At 61.5% G+C, this 11,396-nt stretch overlaps 1 protein-coding gene across 2 annotated transcripts in view; it reads left to right on the top strand.

Annotated features, from left to right (window-relative positions):
* The first annotated feature begins 1,997 nt into the window (after positions 1 to 1,997).
* LOC101539053 (NXPE family member 4) overlaps positions 1,998 to 11,396 on the top strand; it is a 388,567-nt gene continuing 379,168 nt past the window's right edge. For both annotated transcript variants that reach the window (XM_055129854.1, XM_055129853.1), the window contains exon 1: positions 1,998 to 2,208. The gene's annotated coding sequence lies outside the window, so the exon portion shown is untranslated. The remainder of the gene's footprint in view (positions 2,209 to 11,396) is intronic.

Genomic DNA, 11,396 nt, shown 5'->3' with positions numbered 1-11,396 from the left:
CAAAGGATGGTGGGATTTCTTACCGAGGGCTCTGCTGGGAGGGAGGGCTTCCTAGAGGAGGTGGCATCTGAGCTGAGTCCTTGCCTCGCTCAGTAGCCAAAGGGCATGTGCCCAGCCTGGGGCGCAGGGGAGACTGGCTGGGGCTCGGGGCTGCTCCTCTGCCCACTGCAGGCAGGCAGGGCTCGTGCCACATGGGGGCAGACAGGGGTGCCCGGCAGGCTCAGGAGAGAGGTGCTGAGACGCCGGCCCTGTCCCCAACCCCACTCCCACGTGGTAACATTCACCAGTTAATGTTAACCGGTGGAGCGTCTCCGAGAGGAATGAGCCCTGCCCCCCGCCCCTGTCTTCTGGAAGAATCTCTCCTCGGCTGTGAAACCAGAATCCAAAGCATCGTCTTTGCGAACTGAAGTGACTCCTGGCCCGTCTGCAGCCGCCGCACGCCGCAGCCGCTCTCTGACCCGGCCTCGGTCAGAACCGGCTTACCCTGCTGTCGCCGATGACCTGCCTGAGAGGGTCACCCGATGCCCTGGGCCATGAACGTCTCAGAGCATGGGCCGGGACAAACCTGTCCTCAGGCGGAGCCCCAGAGTGGCCGTGGGCACCGGTGATGACCAGACTCCTGCTCGTCCCCCCGACCCTCCTGAGTGCTGAGTTTGAGGGGCTCCAGATTCCTCTCTCTGCTGTGCTCCCCCAGGCTGCAGGCGGGATGTGGGGCGCCCTGCTTGGGGGAGCCCGGGGCTCTGGCCCTTGAAGCTGCAGGAAACTTAGCTCCCGTGTCCTGCTGGTGGGGTGGGAAGGGGTCCCCGAAGACTGAGGCGTCAGTCTCCTCCTCCGAGTGGCAGGAGGTAGCGGAGGGGCGGGGGCGGTGCAGGGGGGTGGCCCATGTAGGAGGGGGACATGGGCCGTGGAGGGATGGAGACACTCCCAGCGGGGGACTCAGGAGCAGGCCGGACTGTGCCGTGGTCAGGCCAGGCCCCAGGGGCCCTGCCCTGCCCACTAGGTCCCCTTTGTTGCCTGGGGCATGCAGCTCCATCCAGCGAGGTCCACTCTGCGCCCAGCTTTAGGGGCACCTGCCCAGGAGAAGGGAGCTACAGAAATTTCTGGAACACTCACACACATGCACACACACATACATGCACACATGCATGCACATATAGGCACATGTGCACACATGCCCACAAACATGCACATGCATGCACTCATGCATACATACACATGCATGCACACATGCACGCACACACATGCGCACGGACACGAGCATGCACACACATGCACACACACCTGTTTATATTTTCTGGTCCGCTGGAAATGACACTTGGCCTCCCAGGTTCTGGGCTCTCTATATTTTTCAAAGTGATTTTATGCCTTTAATCTTAGCTGGTCTTCACAGCCGTTCTATAAGATAGGGCGTGTATTATTCATCTTGTTTTATAGATAAGGAAACAGAGGCCCGGCGAGGTTAAGTGATTTATCCAAAGTCATTCGACAAGTTAACTGCATGCTCAGGTCCAGAATTCATGGTTCAGCAAGAATAATGAACGTTTATTTATGGCGGCATCGTTAGAAAGACTCCCCCGTGCACTATCTCATCTGATGTGACAACAACGCCGTGTGTGGGGACAGGGAGCTCACCCCCTTTCTCCCAGCCCGGGAGGTCAGAGGTCGGGCTCACGCTGGCCCTGCCAGTCAGCAGTGGAAGGGAGCTTCCGAGACGCGTTTCCTGGGCCTCGTTTGTCCCGTCCTGGAACTTGGGATCTGTCTGTCCAGAGTCGGTTTATCTTAGCAATAAGAGCAGAGTGCCAAGGACACAGCCATACCGGCTAGCTGGGCACAGGGCCTCTGCTGGGACAGGCGGTCACTTGGAGGACGAGGACAGGGGCCAGCAGCCAGTGTGGGACGCCGGCACCAAGCAGGACGGGGAGGGGGTATTTGGGAGCTACAGGGCTGTGCCCGCGACACTGCCCATGGCCGTGAGGCAGGCAGACAGACAGGGGGCCTGCGGGTCCTCTGGGCAGTGGGCAGCAGCGAGAGGGGAGCCCTGGCGCTGGGGGGGCAGTCCAGAAGGCTCCCCAGGAGACCGGGGGAAGGGCGGCCTGGCCCCCACGGTGGCCCAGCCCCCGGGCTGCTCATTATGGTAACAGTGGCCGCGCAGGCGGGAACCATGGAAACGGTTAGTGAAGAGGAGAGAAGCTGATTGCTGTTGTCGAGGTAGAGAGGGGTGAGCTGGGGGGGACGGGGCCCCCCGCCTCCTCCCTTTGTCTTCCGCCGCTGCCCCTAGTTCAGCGGTGAGGGGGCTCCCTCCGGATCTCACTGCCCAATGGAGGAGGGGTTGAGGTGGGGGGGGGGCAGCAGCGGCCGAGGGCAGGCTAGGGGAGCACTCGGGGCCTAGCGCTGAGTCCCCGCCCCATGCCAGGCGGCGTGTTGCTCCCGTCACCTCCCACCCACTCAGCAGCTGGGCACTCGGGTCTGATAGCCCCTCAGCAAATGCCTGGGGGTCCCCAGCGGAGGGGCAGCCTTCGGTGGCCAGCCAGGAGCTGGAGCCTCTCGAAAGATCGATCTGGCTCCATTGTTCTCCGTGCTCCGGATGGGCTTCCCCCCTTTGGCGCCCCCCCATCTGCAGAGAGGGACCGAGACGGGGCGGGGGCCATCTCTGGGCCACTGTGAGACCTCCCCGTCCCTCTGCCCCCCTCCTTCCCGGCCATCACCATGGTTCCCGGACTCTTGAGCAGAGAATTCATTTTCTCTCCTCGTCGTCAAGAGGCAGAGGCGGAGTGTGCCGGGTGTGGGGGGCGGCCACCGGTGCAGGAGGCACTGGGGCAGTCGCAGGGGTGCGGCCCCTGGCGTGGGCGGGGCCGGGAGAGCCTGACGCGGGGGGCAGCCGCCCTCTGTGCCCTGGGGCACAGGTATCTGGTCCTCTGTCACAGGCTCTGGCACAGCCCACGTGGGCGCGCGTCACCTACCTCTGGGGTCACCCCTACTCCGGCCTCCTGGGTCCCCACCCTAAGCTCTGTGCCCCGGGCCCGCCTGGGTCTGCCCTGTCCTCTGGATTTTCGCCCCTGTGAGGAAGTAGCGCACCTCTGGGGGTCCCCAGGGCCTTGCCTGTGCCCCTCGGCTTGTCTGTAGAGCTGAGTGTCTGCGGGCGCCGTTGGTGCCTGTCTCGGGCTTGTCTCTAAGTGCCGGCCATTCTGAGGGGCACCCATGGGGCCTCTGCGGGCAGGACGGCATTGACTGGGCGACACCCAGGCCGGTGACAGTGAGCGGAGCGTGGGAGAAAGGCGTGGGCCGCGGTGCCACCAGAGCGGCCAGCAGGTGGACGTGATGCCCGGGGCGCGTCACAGCTCCCAGAGGACTCTGAGGTGGGTGTCTCTGAGGGACGCTGGGGGGTGTCCAGGAGAGGCCCGGGACTCGATGGACGCGTGACCGAGGCGAGGCCACCTTGGTGCGCCCTGCCTAGCCCTGGCCTGGGACACGCCGCCATCCGCTCTTGACTCGGAGAATGTCAAAGCGGGACATTTGGGGGTGGGGCACGGGGACGCTGCCTAACTCCCTCTGCCCCCCCTGCCTGGCCCCGTCGGTGGTTTGTGCCTGGCGGGGAGGGGTCCTGGCGGGCTGTGCACTGCCCCCGAATGGAGGGAGGGACCGGGAGCCGGGTGGGACGGGGTTTTGTTTACCCTCTCCCGAGCCCGTCCCCCACAGTCCACCCCCAGCCAGGCCTGGTACCCGAGGAGGGAGTGAGCCATGAAGGCCAATGGGTGGGCAGGCGGGTGGACGGACAGAGGGAGAGGTGGGAGGAAGCGTGGATGAATGGGTGAAGGTGCTAACAGGTGCCTCCAAAGTCCGTCGTGGACCCAGACTCATTCTGCAGAGGCCACGAGGGGGCGGGCGGGCGGGCAGGGGGACGCGTCACCCGGACGGTGGCAGCTTTTCCGGTTTTCCTTGTATCTCCGGAGGACGAAGCGAGGAGACGGGGGAGAGGGGGCGATTTCGAAGACCCTTCTGCTCTCTGGTTTCCGTGTGTCCCCCCGGGAGACGCCCTTTAGGGGGAAACCGTCCCTAGGTACTTACAGGGCCGTGCGGGCGGTGCTACCCCATGAGGGGGGTCACTGCCTTCAGTGGGATGACCGTCCAGTGGGCGGCTCTCCGGGCCAGGCCCAGTGCAGAGCGACCCACCTGCTCTCACGCCTCCCTGTGCCTCCGTGGCCGAGACACGTGTGGGCCCGGGCCCAGCCCCACGGCCACCCCTTCCTGCCCGCCGAGAGGGGCCGACCCCTCCAGCTCGGTGTCTCAGCTCGGCCGCTCCGGCTAAGGCTGCGTCTCACCACCAGGCACTTGCCCGGCTGCTCCCGCTCCGACCACCATCAGGCCTCCGGGGGCTTCCCGGAGTTGGTGGGGCGTTGGAGGTGGTGCCGGGCCCCCACGGTGGGCTGGTGTGAGGGGGCCTCGCTAGCCGCCTGTGTATGAGCGTCGTCTTCTCCTTCCGGGGTGGCGGGCAGGGAGACCCCACCCCCAGCCCAGTTCCCGCGGCCCCTGGCCCCGCCGTGATGAGAGGGAAGAAGAGGATCGAGGAGGGCTGCAGGGAAGGGCAGGTGGGGCAGGTGCTTTGGGCCTAAGGGATAAATCAGGGACCCGGGGAGAGAACACAGGGAGCAGGGGCCCAGGGTTGAGCCCCAGCACCCACGGCGCCTGGACACAGGGTCCAGCCTAGGGGCCCCCTGATGGCCCCTGAGCACTGGCCGGTGTTGCCTCGCAGTGTTGCTGCCTGAAGTGCGGCGCTGAGCACTGAATCCTCTGGCCCGCTTGGCTGAGTAAGGCCTGGAGATGCCCCTCCCCACCCCCACCCCGCACTGCTCGGGACCCTCTTCCCCCGACCCAAGTGTCCTCAGGACCAGGCGTGCGCAGTCAGTCACAGAGACGCTCCCTGAGTGGACCACAGCTCCGGTGCACGTGTGTGGCAGGGACTCTCCGGACAGTGCTCTAAAGGCCTGGTCCCCCACCCCCACCCCCATCCCCGTGGCAACCTGGCCAACGAGGCTGGTGGTCGTGTGTGAGGGACCGAGTGTGCAGCCTGGAGGGACCCCGACTCCCGAGACATACTCCGGGGGCAGAGCGGGGTCGGCTCCATGGAGGCTCCACGCGTCAATTGAGTCCCGGCCCTCTCTCCGGCCCTCCTCTCACTTTTGTCCTTTCTGCCCTCCGGCCCCCAGATACCGGGTGGGGACGGGGTGGGGTGTGTGGGGAGAGCCTGGCCAGCACCTTGGGAAATGGCCTCCCACTCCCCTCCTGCTGGGCGCCCCTCGTCCCCGCCCAGAGTTACCCGCTTCCTGCAGGGCGGCCAGGTCTGACCGGGCGTGCATGGGCCCTCCCTAGGAAGGCGTGAATGCGGGTGGACAGCGGGTGGAGTCCACTGGACCAGCACAGCCGAGTCTGAAGTTGGCCGAGGCCTAACTGGGATGCAGGTGGGGGCGTCTGAGCACAGGGTCCGTGGGGGGCCCAGGGACCAGGTTCTGCTGCCCCTTTGCACGTGCGGGAGGCGGCAGAAACAGCCCCGTGGCCAGCATGGTGTTGGCTCAGCCACTGATGGTGGAGAGGACCGTGGGACAGAGCTCTGGAGAGCCGCGGCCCCCACCCGCTCTGGCCCCAGGGCCCTCACTGACCGCCCTCCCTGCTCCTCGCTGCCTCCCCTCTCCTGCATATGGACACCTCTGGCACCTGCACCCGGGACCATTTTCCCAGCCCTGAGTTCTTCTGATTTCTTTACATTTGTGGGATGGGGAGTAGAGGGCGGCGGTCTGGGGTCACACCCAGCAAGGCTCAGGCTCTGTGCACAGGAGGAACCCCTGGTGGAACTTGGGGGACCCCACATGCTATTAGGGACCACACCACGGCTAAAAGGAGCTTCGAACCCAGCACCGTCTTTCTGTCGCCACCACCCACACCCCATATATTTTTTTTTTTTGCTTTTTGGGTCACACCTGGCAATGCTCAGGGGTTACTCCTGGCTCTGCACTCAGGAATTACCCCTGGCGGTGCTCAGGGGACCCTATGGGATGCTGGGAATCGAACCCGCTTGGGCCGCGTGCAAGGCAAATGCCCTACCTGCTGTACTATCCCTCGGTATTCTTTTAACGTAAAGCTGTCAGATACCTTTACCTGTCCGTGCACTGATCCTGCTTCGGATAATTTGGTCTCGGCCTCCCCTAAGGGGACACGTCTCCGTGCTGAGTCCCCGCCACCCTCCCAGCTCAGCTCTGGCCCTGGGAGGGGACCCGGCTCTGGGCTGGCACAGGTGATCAGAGCGTCTGGAGCTTGCCAGGTTCCTGATATGCCCCCCCACCCCCCATCCCGCCCCTGCTGCGGCTGCTGTCTCGGGGTTGCCAGCACAGCCCAGTGCCAGGTCCCGTGTGGAGCTGACAGCGGGCTCCGGGCTCGGCGGCCCCGGGGAATATGGCATTTAGCCGGCTTTTATTTGCCTGGCCCTGCTCCGTCCAATTCTAATACACGGCTTTATGTGTTTAGCTTGTGTACAAAGTTTACTCTCATAAAGGGCTTAGATTCTGTCTGGAGGGAGCGCGGGCAGGAGCCGGGGAGCCGCGTGCAATATCGTGCTCGTGTTTTATTAACCAGCATCACCAGGAGTCTCTAGTCACTCGTAGATCTGCATAGCGGTTTTCTCGGAGCTTCCAATTATTTTAACTTTCAATAGCAACTGGACGCAAAATTCATTTCGGTCTGATTGAGCCCTTGATTCTCGCTAAGCTGCGAGTCAGTCCTTGGCCGGGGGAGAGGTGGGCACCTCTGAACCCGGCGGGGTGCTGGCTGCCTCCCGAAGAACCCTGTCCCCTCCCCCACCCCTCCGTGCATGCCAGGGTGAGATCAGGGTTTCCTTGGGAACCCAACAATCCGCTCCCCCCCCAACCCCGCACGGGTAGCTCTGCCCTGGGGAAGCGGACAGGAAGTGCCCAAGAGATTCACTTCCTTCTCCACCCCAGTGGGTGGATCCCTTGGGCCCAGTTGTTCATTCTTTGCTGCTTTTGTTTGGCCTTTCGTTCAGGGTTCACACCTGGTCATGCTGCAGTCTTCTCCTCGATGCTGGTGAATGGAGGGCACTCCTGGTGGCGCACAGGGGACCGTTGAGTCCCAAGGCTCGAACCCGGGCCTTGTGCATGCACAGTATGTGCTCTGGTCCGTGCTCATGCTCTCTGGCCCTGATGCTGTTTTTAATTTTTTTTCTGTCTATCCCTTTAATGGGTGATAAAATTGATCGAATCGCTGGCTGTAGATGACTTCAGAATATTAGTGGGGATGGTATTGATTTTTTCCCCCCTCTTTGCAAAGCTTTTCTATAAAGTAAGCACCTGACGACTTTTAAGTTACAAACTTTGAGTTAAATTATGAACCTTTTAGCTTTGCATTAGAAGTGGTATCTGGAACCTGATTTGCTAGATCAAACCACATTAGTTGTGTTATGTTATTTTCTAAAAACACATTTCAGAGAAATAACTCCAATCTGTGTTGCATTTTATAGAGCAAAATAATTGAATGGCGGCTGTTTGTAATTTTAGCAATCTCTTAACCTTAATCATATTTAATGGCTTTTCTCTTCAGGCTAACAGGAGCGAGAGAGCGAGGTTCCAGCCCCGTGGTAGCGTGGCGCTCCGGTAATGCGCCCGGTCCTTGGCAGCACCGTAAATTCCTCCTCTCTGAATTGTTGGTTCGGGACAATCATTCAGCGGGGGAATTACTTTCTCATCTATGAAATAAATGAGATGTTAAACTAGTTTTCTGCTTCCTGTGGTACAAATGTATCAGTGTGCAGCCCCGTGCAGCGAGAAAACAAATGCCAGACCTCTGCCGCCAAGAGTGGCCAGAGGCTCGCAGGGCTGAGGGATGGCGGGCCGCAGGAGAGGGGCCCCCTTGGAGAGCAGCGGGGGAGGGGTGTTGTCACGGAGAAGGCCCAAGGTGCTGGCGGTGCGGAGCCCCGGGTGACAGGGAAGACGGATGGGGATGAGGGTCTGCCGCAGGCCCAGGGGTCTCCATCTCTTTGCTCGGAGGAGGAAAGGATTGGCCTTAGGAGAGACGCCCTTGGGGGGACATTGGTGGAGGGGCCTTTGTCCAAAGCGCTTCAGGGGCCCCGGGGACTAGCCCCGCCCAGCGACACTCCATCAGTCAGATGCCTTGGTTCAGTTCTGGGCTGAGCTGGTGGAGTCACTGGTGGTGTCTGGGGGTCTCTGGGACTCTACCTGGGGACACAGCAGGGGGAGCAGCACACGGGGCCGGGCTGGAACCCGAGACCCAGGTGAAGGGAAGGATGCGCGTTGGTCACTGGGCTCTGGCCTCAGCCCCAGCGCCAGCCCTGGGTTTCCTTCCTGCTCCTCGGGTACCTGTTCTCTCCCCTTTGCCGCCGTGGCTGTGCTGGCCGGGAGGGTCCTGTTTGAGCAGAGGGGCTTGCACGCGGCACGCCCCAGGCTGTTGTGCTCACACCCGTGGTGGTCACCTAGCTCAGGGTCCTCTCTCGTCATGCTTGCCAGGGACTGTGCCCCTTTTGACCCGGCTCCTGTGTGGCAGAAAATCACTGTGGTAGGATGGCTCACACAGGGCTCCTGGGCTCCGAGTCAGAGGCCCTCGTTGCGTGAGGCCACTGGGGGGGGTCACTGTGCCCATCTTGTGAGGCCAGTGGGGGGGTCACTGTGCCCATCTCGTGAGGCCACTGGGGGGTCACTGTGCCCATCTCGTGAGGACACTGGGGGTCACTGTGCCCATCTCGTGAGGACACTGGGGGTCACTGTGCCCATCTTGTGAGGACACTGGGGGTCACTGTGCCCATCTCGTGAGGCCACTGGGGGGTCATTGTGCCCATCTCGTGAGGACACTATGGGGGTCACTGTGCCCATCTCGTGAGGCCACTGGGGGGTCACTGTGCCCATCTCGTGAGGCCACTGGGGGTCACTGTGCCCATCTCGTGAGGCCACTGGGGGTCACTGTGCCCATCGTGTGAGGCCCCTGGGGGGTCACTGCCCATCTCGTGAGGACACTGGGGGGTCACTGTGCCCATCTCGTGAGGACACTGGGGGGTCACTGTGCCCATCTCGCGAGGACACTGGGGGGGTCACTGTGCCCATCTCGTGAGGACACTGGGTATTGGCACATTTGCGTGCAAGGCCGGGCCTCTAACCTGTCCTCTCATCCTCTGGGCTGAGGTTTCTTCTGTGGAGATGGAAACATTCAAACAGTCTTCCACTCGGGCTCTCCTGGGCCTTCCCCGAAGTCTCGTAGAATACTGGGGGGAGGGGGTAGGAGATGAGGGAAGGCCTCTTTCTCTCTGAGAGATGGGGTGGGGGAGGCGGGACGTTGGAGGAGATAAAGATCATTGAGTTAGGAGAAGGTTAGGATTCAAGGTCAAGACTTGTGGCTCAGGAGTCTGATCGCTGGCCCCACAGTGAGCCCTCCCTTCCCTCCTTCCATCGATCCATCCACACAGCCACCCTGTGCCTACCATCCATCCACCCCCCCCCAACCACCCCGCATCCACCCACCTGCCACCCATCCTTTCATCAGTCAGTTCATCCACCCACTACCTACCCTTCCATCAATCCACCCAACCACCTATCCACTCAGATCATGTACCACCCATCCATCACTCATCTGCCCATCTGTGTGTTCATTTGTCCATCCATCTACTGATCTATCCACTCATCTATTCGCTCACCCATTTACTCACCATTTGTCCACTGACCGTCCATCCATCCATCTAATTATCATCCACCTACTCATCAATCCATCAGTCCACCCTCCCAACTGTCCATCCTTCCTCCTAGCCATCCATCCATTCATCCAACCCCATCCATCCATCCATCCATCCATCCATCCATCCATCCATCCAACTATCCATCCAACTATCCATCCACTTACTCATCCATCCACTGATGAATTGATCCATTCAACCGTCCACCCATCCATCCACCATCCACCCATCCATCCACCATCCATCCATCCATCCAGTCATCCAGCCCCATTCATCCATTCATCCATCCATCCAACTATCCATCCACTTATGCATCCATCCACTGATGAATCGATCCATCCATCCACCACCCATCCATCCACCATCCATCCATCCACCATCCATCCATCCACCCACCATCTATCCACCATCCATCCATCCACCCACCATCCATCCATCCATCCACCATCCATTCATCCACCCACCATCCATCCATCCACCATCCATCCACCATCCATCCATCCATTCATCCATCCATCCATCCACCCACCATCCATCTATCCACCATCCATCCATCCATTCATCCATCCATCCATCCATCCACCATCCATCCATCCGTCTGTCCGTCCATCCATCCATCCATCCATCCATCCACCCGCCCATCCAAGGCCACAGGGGAGTAGAGTCTGACTACTAACACTACTGTTGACAGATGAGGCGTGTCCCTCCCAACAGCCTGGACGCTGGAGCTTTCCACCCTCTCCAGGCCCTGGATCCTTCTGCCCCAGAGCTGCCTTGGGTGACCTCAGCTTCAGGCCTGGAAGTACTCAGGGGTTTGACTCACTTCCAAGACCCTCGTCCAAGATGGGCTCCATAGTGCAGTGCTCTCCTGTGTGACTCTTGCACCCGGGGCTGCAGATTCTCTCTAGAGCCCAGGTTCATGTCTTGTCTGGGAACCTGTGACTACTTGCTGGTCCCCCATGTGGGATGAGAGACTCAGTGGGGGTTCCTGGGGCTGTGCTCCCCGAGCACCTCACCCAGCCCGGGTTGGGATGCAGCGACACTCCAGCAGGAAGGCGGCGGCTCTTGTTAAAGTTCAGCCTTGCTCTGCGTTGCTCATGTCTCGGAGACGGTGCTCGGCGAGCTGATGCCCCGTGTGCTGATTTCTGCCTTTCTCGCAAGCCACGGGACCGAGGCGGGCAGAGATCCTTCTGGCCTGGCCTGTGCTGAACCTGCAGGACGTGGGGAGTGTCACTGTGTGGACCTCCCCCCGGCGTGGCCAGCCCAGCTGGGAAGAGCCTGGGTCCTGGGAGAGGGACCCTTTTGTTTGTTTGGGGGCCCATGCCTGGCAGTGCTCCGGGGTCAGACTTGGCAGTGGTTGCAGGGGGCCCGGGGGTGCTGGGGACTCAGCCAGGCCGCCTGCATGCCAAGCCCACCACGCCCCCAGCCCTAAGCCTGCATCTCCCGGCTACTCGGTGGAGAGTCGGCCACATCTGCTCGTACTTGGTGCTCTGCAGGCCACCAGGCCCAGCCCCTTCCCACCAGGGTCCTGGGGTTCACAGATGCTCGCGTCCTGGCCCCGGGTGCCGGCTGCAGAGACTGTCACTGCTCTCAGAGCGCTGGGCCTGTGAGCCTAATTAGGAGCGCGCCTTCCGAGCAGAAATATGTCTCACGG

This window comes from Sorex araneus, chromosome 3 (assembly GCF_027595985.1).
Source record: "Sorex araneus isolate mSorAra2 chromosome 3, mSorAra2.pri, whole genome shotgun sequence".
Taxonomy (NCBI): domain Eukaryota; kingdom Metazoa; phylum Chordata; class Mammalia; order Eulipotyphla; family Soricidae; genus Sorex; species Sorex araneus.
This window is presented reverse-complemented; position numbering and strand designations above follow the sequence as displayed.